At 45.5% G+C, this 9,733-nt stretch overlaps 1 pseudogene; it reads left to right on the top strand.

Annotated features, from left to right (window-relative positions):
* Positions 1-258: 258 nt before the first annotated feature.
* Positions 259-822, top strand: LOC105547523 (annotated as a pseudogene).
* The last annotated feature ends 8,911 nt before the right edge of the window (positions 823-9,733 follow it).

Here is a 9,733-nt window from a genome sequence, read left to right as displayed (position 1 = left end):
TAACTTGCTCCACAATAGTAACCTTTTTATTATCTACATGTATCCCATAATATCACGATGTATATCTTAAATAAACACAATAAAATTTATTTTAAAAAAATCTAGGGCTGGGCATGGTGGCTCATGCCTATAATCCCAGCATTTTGGGAGACCAAAGCGGGAGGATCTCTTGAGCCCAGGAGTTCAAGACCAGCCTGAGCAACATACCAAGACCTCATCTCTATAAAAAAAGAAAAAACCTAAATGGATTATGATAACATGACTGGGTATGAAATGTGTGTGTGTGTATGTGTGTATATGTATGTGTAGATATAGATACATTTTTAAGTGAGAATTCTTGGAATAAATAATCCAGATTTAAAAATATTCCAAGACAGCTGAGACCAAGGGCTAAAGCTGGGAGACTGAAAAAAATATGGACCACCGGGGCAATACTCATTTCTCCAGCTCTGATCTGCTGTTGTACCAGGCATCTAATAGGGCCTGTGTCTGCCTCCTTCCTGAACAGCTCAGAGAATTCATCTAAACAGCCTTCCTACAGCAGCCCCCAACTCCAAGAGCCAAACAGGAGTTCCAGACCAGTGTTGTCTCTGGAGACATTGACACAGCAGCCAAGTTGATTGGTGCTAGGGCAGCCACAGTTGGTGTGGCTGTTTCAGGGGCTGGCATTGGAACTGTGTTTGGCAGCTTGATCAGTGGCTATGCCAAGAACCCATCTCTCAAGCAGCAGCTCTTCTCCTATGCCATTCTGGGCTTCCCTTGTCTGAGGCCATGGGGCTCTTCTGTTTGATGGTCGTCTTCCTCATCCTCTTCGCCATGTGAGGCTCTGTGGGGATCACCTGCCTGTCCCTGTTGCTGCAACTCCATGCCATTCCTGGTGCTGGGGTGTGCTAAGCTTTACCATTCAACACAATGTTTCTCTAAAAACAAACTAACAGGCCAGGCGAGGTGGTTCACACCTGTAATCCCACCACTTTGGGAGGCTGAGGCAGGTGGATCATTCGAGGCAAGAGTTTGAGACCAACCTGACCAACAAGGTGAAACCCTAACTCTACTAAAAAAAAACAAAAAAACAAAATTAGCCAAGCATGGTGGCGCATACCTGTAATCTCAGCTACTAAGGAGGCTGAGGCAGGAGAATCACTTGAACCCAGGAGGCAGAGGCTGCAGTGAGACGAGATCATGCCACTGCACTCCAGCCTGGGCAACAGAATGAGACACCATCTCAAAAAATAAAAAGAAAAGCAAACAAAATGAAAAAATACTCCAAGGACTAAAGAAGTTAAATGATATCGGTGAAACCCAGGACCTTGAGTGGAGAAGAGGAGAGAATGGGGGGCAGAAAACTGTCTAAAAATTTTATTTACCTTGAAAAATAAAAAGTAAGTAAAATATCTTATTGGGGAAAATGTAGCTATTTAATTTTACATATTATTAGAGAACTAAAACTTTAATTAAGGTGGTTAGAAACTCCAAAGCAGGTATTCTAGAATTTGACCAAGAAAAAAAAGGAAAGAACGAGATACAGAGAAAAGAACCATGTTGCCTAAAATAAAGCATAAATGTAAAACATGATGAAAGGAATAAAAATATTTCAGTTACTACAACAAATATGAATGGGTTTATGCACCTATTCAAGAGATTGTCAGTTGCATTGAAAAAGAATCTAGCTATATATGGTTAATGTAAGATGTACCAAAAACAAAGTGAACAAGGAAAGTTGAAAATAAAGGAATAGGCAAAGAGGTAGCAAGCAAAGGCAGCCTACGAAAAAAAATCAGCATCACAACATTAATATCAATGTGACAAGATAAAATGCATAAAACGGCCATGCATGGTGGCCCAGGTCCATAATCCTAGCACATTTCGAGGTCAAAGCAGAAGGATTGCTTGAGCCCAGGAGTTTGAGACCATCTGGGCAACATGGTGAAACCCCGTCTCTACCAAAAATACAAAAGGTAGCCAGGCATGGTGGAACCTGTAGTCCTAGCTACTCAGGAAGCTGAAGCAGGAGAATTGCTGGAACCCAGGAGGTGGAGATTGCAGTCAGCTGTGACTGCGCCACTGCACTCCAGCCTAGGAGTGAGACCCTGTCTCAAAAAAAAGAAAAAGAAGAAGAAGAAGAAGGAGGAGGAGGAGGAGGAGGAGGAGAAGAAGAAGAAGAGGAAGAAGAAGAAGAAAAACAAAAGCATGAAACTGGATGAAGTATATTATGTAACTTTAAAACCTCTGGAAAAGCAGCCGTGACTGAAGCCTGTAATCCCAGCACTTTGGGAAGCCGCGATGGGTGGATTGATTGAGCTCAGGCGTTTGAGACCAGCCTGGGCAACATAGCAAAACTCTGTCTCTACAAAAAAAACACAAAAATCAGCCGGGAGTGGCAGTGTGTGTCTGTAGTCCAGGAGGCAGAGGTTGCAGTGAGCCAAGATGGCGCCACTGCACTCCAGCCTGGGTGACAGAGCCAGGCCCTGTCTAGAAAAAAAGAAAAAGAAAAAAAAAAAAAAAAAAGAGAAAGAAAAGATAAGATCAAAGAAAAGGAAAAGAAAAGATAAAAGAAAAGGAAAAGAAAAGAAAAAAAGAAAAACCTTTGGAAGAGCCAGAAATCTTTATGTACCAAACAACAGCAGCCAAATATATAAGGTAAACATCCCTAGAACTACAGACACAATTAATAAAACAATATAGTTGGGCATTTTAATATACATGTTCAAAACTTGATAAATCAAGTAAGCAAACAATAATCATGTATACAGGATTGGGCAATAAAATCAATAAACTTAGTTTAATAGGTACATTTAGAATTTTTGGCCGGGTGCAGTGGCTCACACCTGTAATCCCAGCACTTTGGGAGGCCAAGGTGAGCGGATCACTTGAGGTGAAGAGTTTGAGAAGTCAGGAGCTCAAGATCAGCCTGGACAATATGGTGAAACCCCGTCACTACTAAAAAAATACAAAAATTAGCCAGGCATGGTGGCGCGTGCCTGTAGTCCCAGCTATTCAGGAGGCTGAGGCAGGAGAATCACTTGAACCTGGGAGGCAGAGGTTGCAGTGAGCCGAGATTGCACCACCACACTCCAGCCTCGGCAACAGAGCAAGACTCCATCTCATAAAATAATAATAATAGTAATTTTTAATGCCATGAATACAAAATATACATCCTTTTCGTATGCCCATGGAAAGTTTACCAAAATTAATCATGTATTTGTCTAGAGTGGAAATTTTAATAAATTCTGAAAAGTAGAGACTTCAAATGAAGGATATGCTGATGAAAGCCATTAAAACTAGAAAAAAGTAAGACTAGGCATAGTGGCTCACACCTATAATCCTAGTACTTTGGGAGGCTGAGGTGGGAGGACCACTTGAGCCCACGAATTGGAGACCAGCCTGGGCAACATACTGAGACCTCATCTCTTCGAAACATTTTTTAAAATTAGCCGGGTGCAGTGGCGGATGCCTGTAGTCTCAGGTACTCAGGTGACTGAGGCAGAAGGATTGCTTGAGCCTAGAGTTCAAGGCTGCAGTGAGCTATAATCACGTCACTGTATTCCAGCCTGGGTGACAGAAGGAGACTGTTTCAAAAAAAAAAAAAGTTTTTAACTATTAAAGAAAAAATAAATAATAATGTTATTATGTTAAGACATATGGATATAAATTCCAGAAAAAATGACTAAAAGAATTGAAATCAGTTACCTCTGGGGACAGGAATGAAGATTAGGGAAGTATTAGAGGAGACCACTGTCTGTTGCTATTACTCTTATGGTATTATTTGACTTCTTAAACTATATAAATATATCACTTTGATAAAGATTAAATTAAGCAAAATTAAAAAGTGAAGTGAAAGCAGCCCTGGAAATTTTTTACTTTTTTTTTTTGGTTTGAGACAGAGTTTCATTCTTGTTGCCCAGGCTGGAGTGCAGTGGCGCAATCTTGGCTCACCGCAACCTCCACCTCCTGGGTTCAAGCAATTCTCCTGCCTCAGCCTCCTGAGTAGCTGGGATTACAGGTGTCTGCCACCACGCCCAGCTAATTTTTATTTTTAGTAGAGAGGGGGTTTCACCATGTTGGTCAGGCTGGTCTCAAACTCCTGACCTCAAGTGATCCACCCGTCTCGGCCTCCCAGAGTGCTGGGATTACAGGAGCGAGCCACTGCGCCCGGACTTTTTTTTCTTTTTCTTTTTCTTTTTCTTTTTTAGACGAGAGTTTTGCTCTGCCACCCAGGCTGGAGTACAGTGGCACCATCTCGACTCACTGCACCCTCCACCTCCCAGGTTCAAGGGATTCTCCTGCCTCAGCCTCCCGAGTAGCTGGGATTACAGGTGCAGGCCACCACGTCAGTCTAATATTTGTATTTTTAGTAGAGACAGGGTTTCACCATGTTGGCCGGGCTTGTTTTGAACTCCTGACCTCAAGTGATCCAGGCACCTCGGCATCCCAAAGTGCTAGGATTATAGGCGTGAGCCACCACACCCAGCCAGCTCTGGAACTTTGACCCATCCTGATATAATAGAAAGAATATGGATAGTCAGTTAAAGCTAAGTTTGGATTTTCCCTCTATTACTTATTAGTAACAGGATCTTAGCCTTTTGTCTGGGTTTCTTCCTTTGTAAAATAGGACACTGACCTATAGACCCCCTAGAGGGGAGACAATACTGGGCTGCAGCCCCTCGAGATAAACCCTGTATCCACTGCCCACCCCTACCCCAGCACAGGCAGGACCCCCAGCCACAGACACTTGCAGGTTAACTCAGCCTATCCACCCCATGCTTGCACCTCCTGGTTAAAATTGTTGTTTTGGTTTTGGTTTTCCATATACCATAAGCATTGGGGGGTATTTTCCATAGAGTCAGGGTCCGTGGGTAAGGATTACCCACAGCTTGGAAATTTCAAGTAGAAAATAGAACAAAGTGGCTTTGAGAGTATTAAGTACAGGTGCTTTTATATCTACATCTGTATTTGAAAAGAAAATGTATCTCTTTGCGCTTTAAACACTGTAAACAGATCACTGCAAAAATAAAAACCTGGGGCAAAATTCAAAATTGCTAAGAATAATAAAACTCACTTCTTGTGTTCTTATAAAGATTTGTTCCATTCCCGTGTTTGCACACACATGCAGCAGGGAGCCCAATCCTTTCTCTCCGTGGAGGGAGGGCAGTTGGTAGTGACGGGTAGGGAGGCGTGTGTTTGAAGAAGCAGTCACAGTGCAGCATGCTAAGTGTGGCTGTGGGGAGGAGCAGTCGATGGCTCTGTGCTGTCCAGGTTCGGCAGCAATGTTACAGACCTGCCTGATGATCGAGTTGCCCAGGTAAAAGGATGTGGAAGAGGGTCTCAGACAGAGGGCACAGTGTTGCCTAAACTTGGCTGCAAAGTGGAACAACCTGGGGAGCTTTAAAAAGTACTGACGCATGGCCGGGCACAGAGGCTCATGCCTGTAATCCCAGCACTTTGGGAGGCCAAGGCGGGCGGATCACCTGAGGTCAGGAGTTCGAGACCAGCCAGACCAACATGGAGAAACCCCGTCTCTACTAAAAATACAAAATTAGCCAGGCGTGGTCGTATGTGCCTGTAATCCCAGCTATTCGGGAGGCTGAGGCAGTAGAATTGCTTGAACCTGGGAGGCGGAGGTTGCGGTGAGCCAAGATCACACCATTGCACTCCAGCCTGGGCAACAAGAGCAAAACTCTGTCTCATAAAAAAAAAAAAGTACCAATGCCTGGTTCCCACCCCCAGACATACTGACTTAATTGGTCTGATGTGTGGCAGCTGGAGTTTTGGAAGCTCCAGGAAATTCCAATGTGCAGCAAAGTTCAGGAACCACTGGCCTGCATGAGGGCCTGAGGCAGGAGACTGGCTCTCTGTAAATCGAATGGAAAGTTGGAGGAGAAGGACAAACTGTGGGCCTGGAAAGATGGGGATGGGACAAGATTTAGCATATAGAATGGACAGGAGTAGGTGGCAGAGTGGAGAGAGGGAGGGAGAAGGAAGCTGATGGCAATGCCCAGGTTTCAGACTTGGGTAACGGTGGAGCTGGTCCGTTTTCTGTGATTCAGGACACAGCAGAACGTGGTATGCACAGAAGACCTGCTGGCTAGAGATGATAAATCATCTTGGCTCAATACATACTAGTCTCAGTCACCACCACCACCACCACCACCACCACCACCACCATCATCATCATCCTCCTCCTCCTCAATCTGGTGGAGGCTTCTTAAAAGCCTTTGCGGTCACTAGGATTAAAGCAGTGAGGCTGCCCTCTAGTGTCAGTATCTGTGTATTACAGGCTTTCCCGCGCTCAGGCTACAGTCTGCATCTCTCTGCAGGGGATGTGGCTGGGCCACCTAAGAGCCAGGGTGGCAGTGGAGGGTCAGGGATGAGTAAGGCATGGTCTCCGCTTTAATGCTTAGGCCAGGATCTCCCAGACAAGCCCCATTCTTGGCCCTACTGTGAGTAAGGGTCTCCTTTGGATGAGCCGCTGTCTCTGTGAAATGCTCACAGGGAGGAAGCCCAGAGCAGGGAATGGGTGCTGGGCACTGAGCCTGGAGGCCTGAGTTCCAGCCGCGGCTGCCCTAGTACTTGGCTGTCTGACCTGGAGGGAGTGCCTGTCCTGGCTTTCAGTGTCCTCCTCAGGACTGGGCATCTCTGGAGGATGACGTTGTGTCTTTGCAGCTGACCACAACAGTGGGCAGGACCGACATTCCCAGCCCTACAAGAGGAAGCTCCTCATGTTCTCCAGAAGGGCCTTCCTAGTACCAGTGAGGGGCAGAGAGCAAGTGCCCTGGAAGGTTTCCAGGAGGAGGTGGATTAATGAATTAGTAAATAGTGTCTGTGGCAAGACATCCCACATTTGAGACACTGAGGAGAAACTTGCAGACGCAGCAAGGCCTGGCGGTAAGAGAAGAAAGGCTGTGGGCTCTGGAGTCAGGGAAACCAGGCTTTCACTGTTGGTTCCCCCGACTGTGTGACCTTGGACACGTTATTTATTCCATCTGTGAAATGAGGATATAAACAATTCACAGCAGCAAATGCTTATTTAGCCCTTTGCGTCAGGTACTGTTGTAAGCACTTTGTCTGTATTAACTAATTTAATCCTCATAACAATCCCACGAGGTAGTACAAATTTTACAGGTGAGGAAAAGGAAGCACAAAGAGGTTATGCAACTTGTTCAGTCCCCAGGCATGTGGCTGGTGCTCAGTAAATAGTAGCTACGCTGTAACCACAGAGATAACAATCACTGATTGCACTGAAACGAGTGAGCTTATCGGCAGAGTCAAGGGAAAGGCTGGGTGGGCCAGTGTCAACGGAGAGAATTTCAAGAGACAGAATGTGACATCCTCCAGCAAGCATCAAGCACAAAGCATGGCTTTTCATTCGTGACCACATCGTGATACCCCATTGTCCCTGGGGCTTCCCGAACGGGACCACCTGGGCAAGGAGGGGCAAGGGCTCTTACAACTGGTTTATTCCCGCTGGGTCCTGAAGAAGGAAGAAGTTCCCTTTCTCAGCTTCCCATGTGGCCTGGGGTGGTCATGTGACCTAGTTCTGGCCAATGCGATGTGAGGGGCATCTGCTGGGGGGAATCCTGGGGAAGGCTTTCCTCCTGACCAAAAGAGAGAAGCCTAGACGGAGACTTCTTTTCCTTCCTGCTCCTTTCCTGGGATGAGAGTGCAGTTAGATAAGGACAAGATCGTTGCAGCTGTTGCAGCCATCTTGCAGCTATGCGGGGAAGGGCAAGAAAAATCAAAGTTTCCAAAGAGCTTTCGAAATCACTGAGCTGTTTCTCATGGGATCACCTACTTCCAGACTTCTGGTTATGTGAGAAAGATATTTGTTTAAGTTACTGTTACTTACAGCAAAAAGTATGCATGGTATCATATCCAAGTTGTTCCAGTGTGTTCATTCATCAGTGCACCTTTCATTTATTTAATTAGAAGTTATCGTTGAGCCAATCACAGTGGAGGACAGGGAGGATATGGCTGCCATCAAGGTTGACATCATTCCTGGCTTTGTGGATTTCCTAGTATGGTAGGGAGAACACACTTTGAATACATGTGATGGATCAGGATGTTAACAAGGAAAAAAGCACAGGAATGCTCTTAGAATGTAGAACAAAAATAGTTAACCTGTGGAAGCATCAAAGAAATTTTTGAAGGCTAGTGATTATTTAGAGTTACATGCCATCATAAAGGGACCCCAAGATGTAAAATGCAGTGCCTCAAACAAGAGAGAAGTTTATTTTGTTTTGTTTCCTTTTTTTCTTTTTTTGGTTTTTTTTTTTTTAGACTGAGTTTCAAAAAACAGGCAGACAGGGTCTCCCTGTGTTGCCAGGCTGGAGTGCAATGGCTCAATCTCAGCTCACTGCAACCACCACCTCCTGGGTTCAAGCGATTCTCCTGCCTCAGCCTCCCAAGTAGCTGGGATTACAGGCGCCCACTACCACGCCTGGCTAATTTTTTGTATTGTTAGTAGAGACGGGGTTTCTCCATGTTGGTCAGGCTGGTCTTGAACTCCTGACCTCAGGTGATCCACCCGCCTCGGCCTCCCAAAATGCTGGGATTACAGGTGTGAGCCACTGTACCCAACCTGTTTCCTTTTTCTTTTTCACGTAAGAGCCCTGGGACCTGCCCAGGCTCTGCCATCCTCAATATGGCCTCCCTCTGTGGATTCAAGATGGAAGCCCCTGTTGTTGCCATTGCCCAGCAGTAGGAACTGGGGAGGCATCCACTCCCTCTTTAAAGATGAGACCGTGAAGTTGTGTGTGTGTGTATGTCACTTCTGCCCACATCTAATTGGTCAGATCTTAATCATGTGACCACTTGTAGCTTGGAAGGGAGTCTTGGAAATGCAGACTTTAGCCGGTCAGTCAGGTGGCAGCTAACAGGCAGGGAGGTTCTGTTTCTAAAGGAAAGAAGGGGAAGTAGTTCCTGAGGGATAGTGAGCCGTCACAGCTGGTGAAGGAGTGGGGTTATTTCCTCTTAACCATGAGAACAATGAGTCTTTGAAGAGCTCAAAGCAGGAAGTACCTGGCCAGGTTGTGTTTTTGGAGAGATCACTGTGAGCAGACATGGAGAATGGAGTGGAGGAGAGCGAGTGAATGCAGAAGGTAATGAGGAGGCTATCGCGGCAAATCTGGTTACAATGGTGACCTGGACCAGTGGGGATAGAAGGAAAAGCCTGTGGGTCCAGATATATTTTTGGTTGAGTGAAAAAATTTTATATAAAGTATGCCAAAGACTAGATGGTATTCCAACATGAATTGAAGGCATGTAACACCTTACTTTATCGCTGTATTCCATTGGTCAGGGAGTCTTCCAAATCCCCCAGCTTTATGACATCATTTTACTGGAATTGAACTGGAGCAACCTAAATTGATATCATGAGAACTAGTCAACTGTAATTTCAAACACAGCCAAGCCTGGGATGGGCTCATGTCAGCTCCCCTACTATGACATGGGCAGGGAAAAAATGTTTTGCAAATTATCCCGAGTGTACCACCCCAGGGGCAACATCAATGGTCAAGAAGGCCACCTGGGGACTGGCGCTCACACCTGTAATCCTAGCACTTTGGGAGGCCGAGGCAGGAGGACTTTGAGCCCAGGAGTTCAAGATCAGTCTGGGCAACACAGGGAGACCCTGTCTCTAATTTTATAATTTAAAAAAAATAAGAAAGTCATTTGGCCCAAAGGTCACATGCATCCTCGAGGAGGTAGCATCTGAGGGGTCCTTGAGGAACTGATA

The sequence above is a fragment of the Mandrillus leucophaeus genome, unplaced genomic scaffold, assembly GCF_000951045.1.
Source record: "Mandrillus leucophaeus isolate KB7577 unplaced genomic scaffold, Mleu.le_1.0 Scaffold39, whole genome shotgun sequence".
Taxonomy (NCBI): Eukaryota; Metazoa; Chordata; class Mammalia; order Primates; family Cercopithecidae; genus Mandrillus; species Mandrillus leucophaeus.
This window is presented reverse-complemented; position numbering and strand designations above follow the sequence as displayed.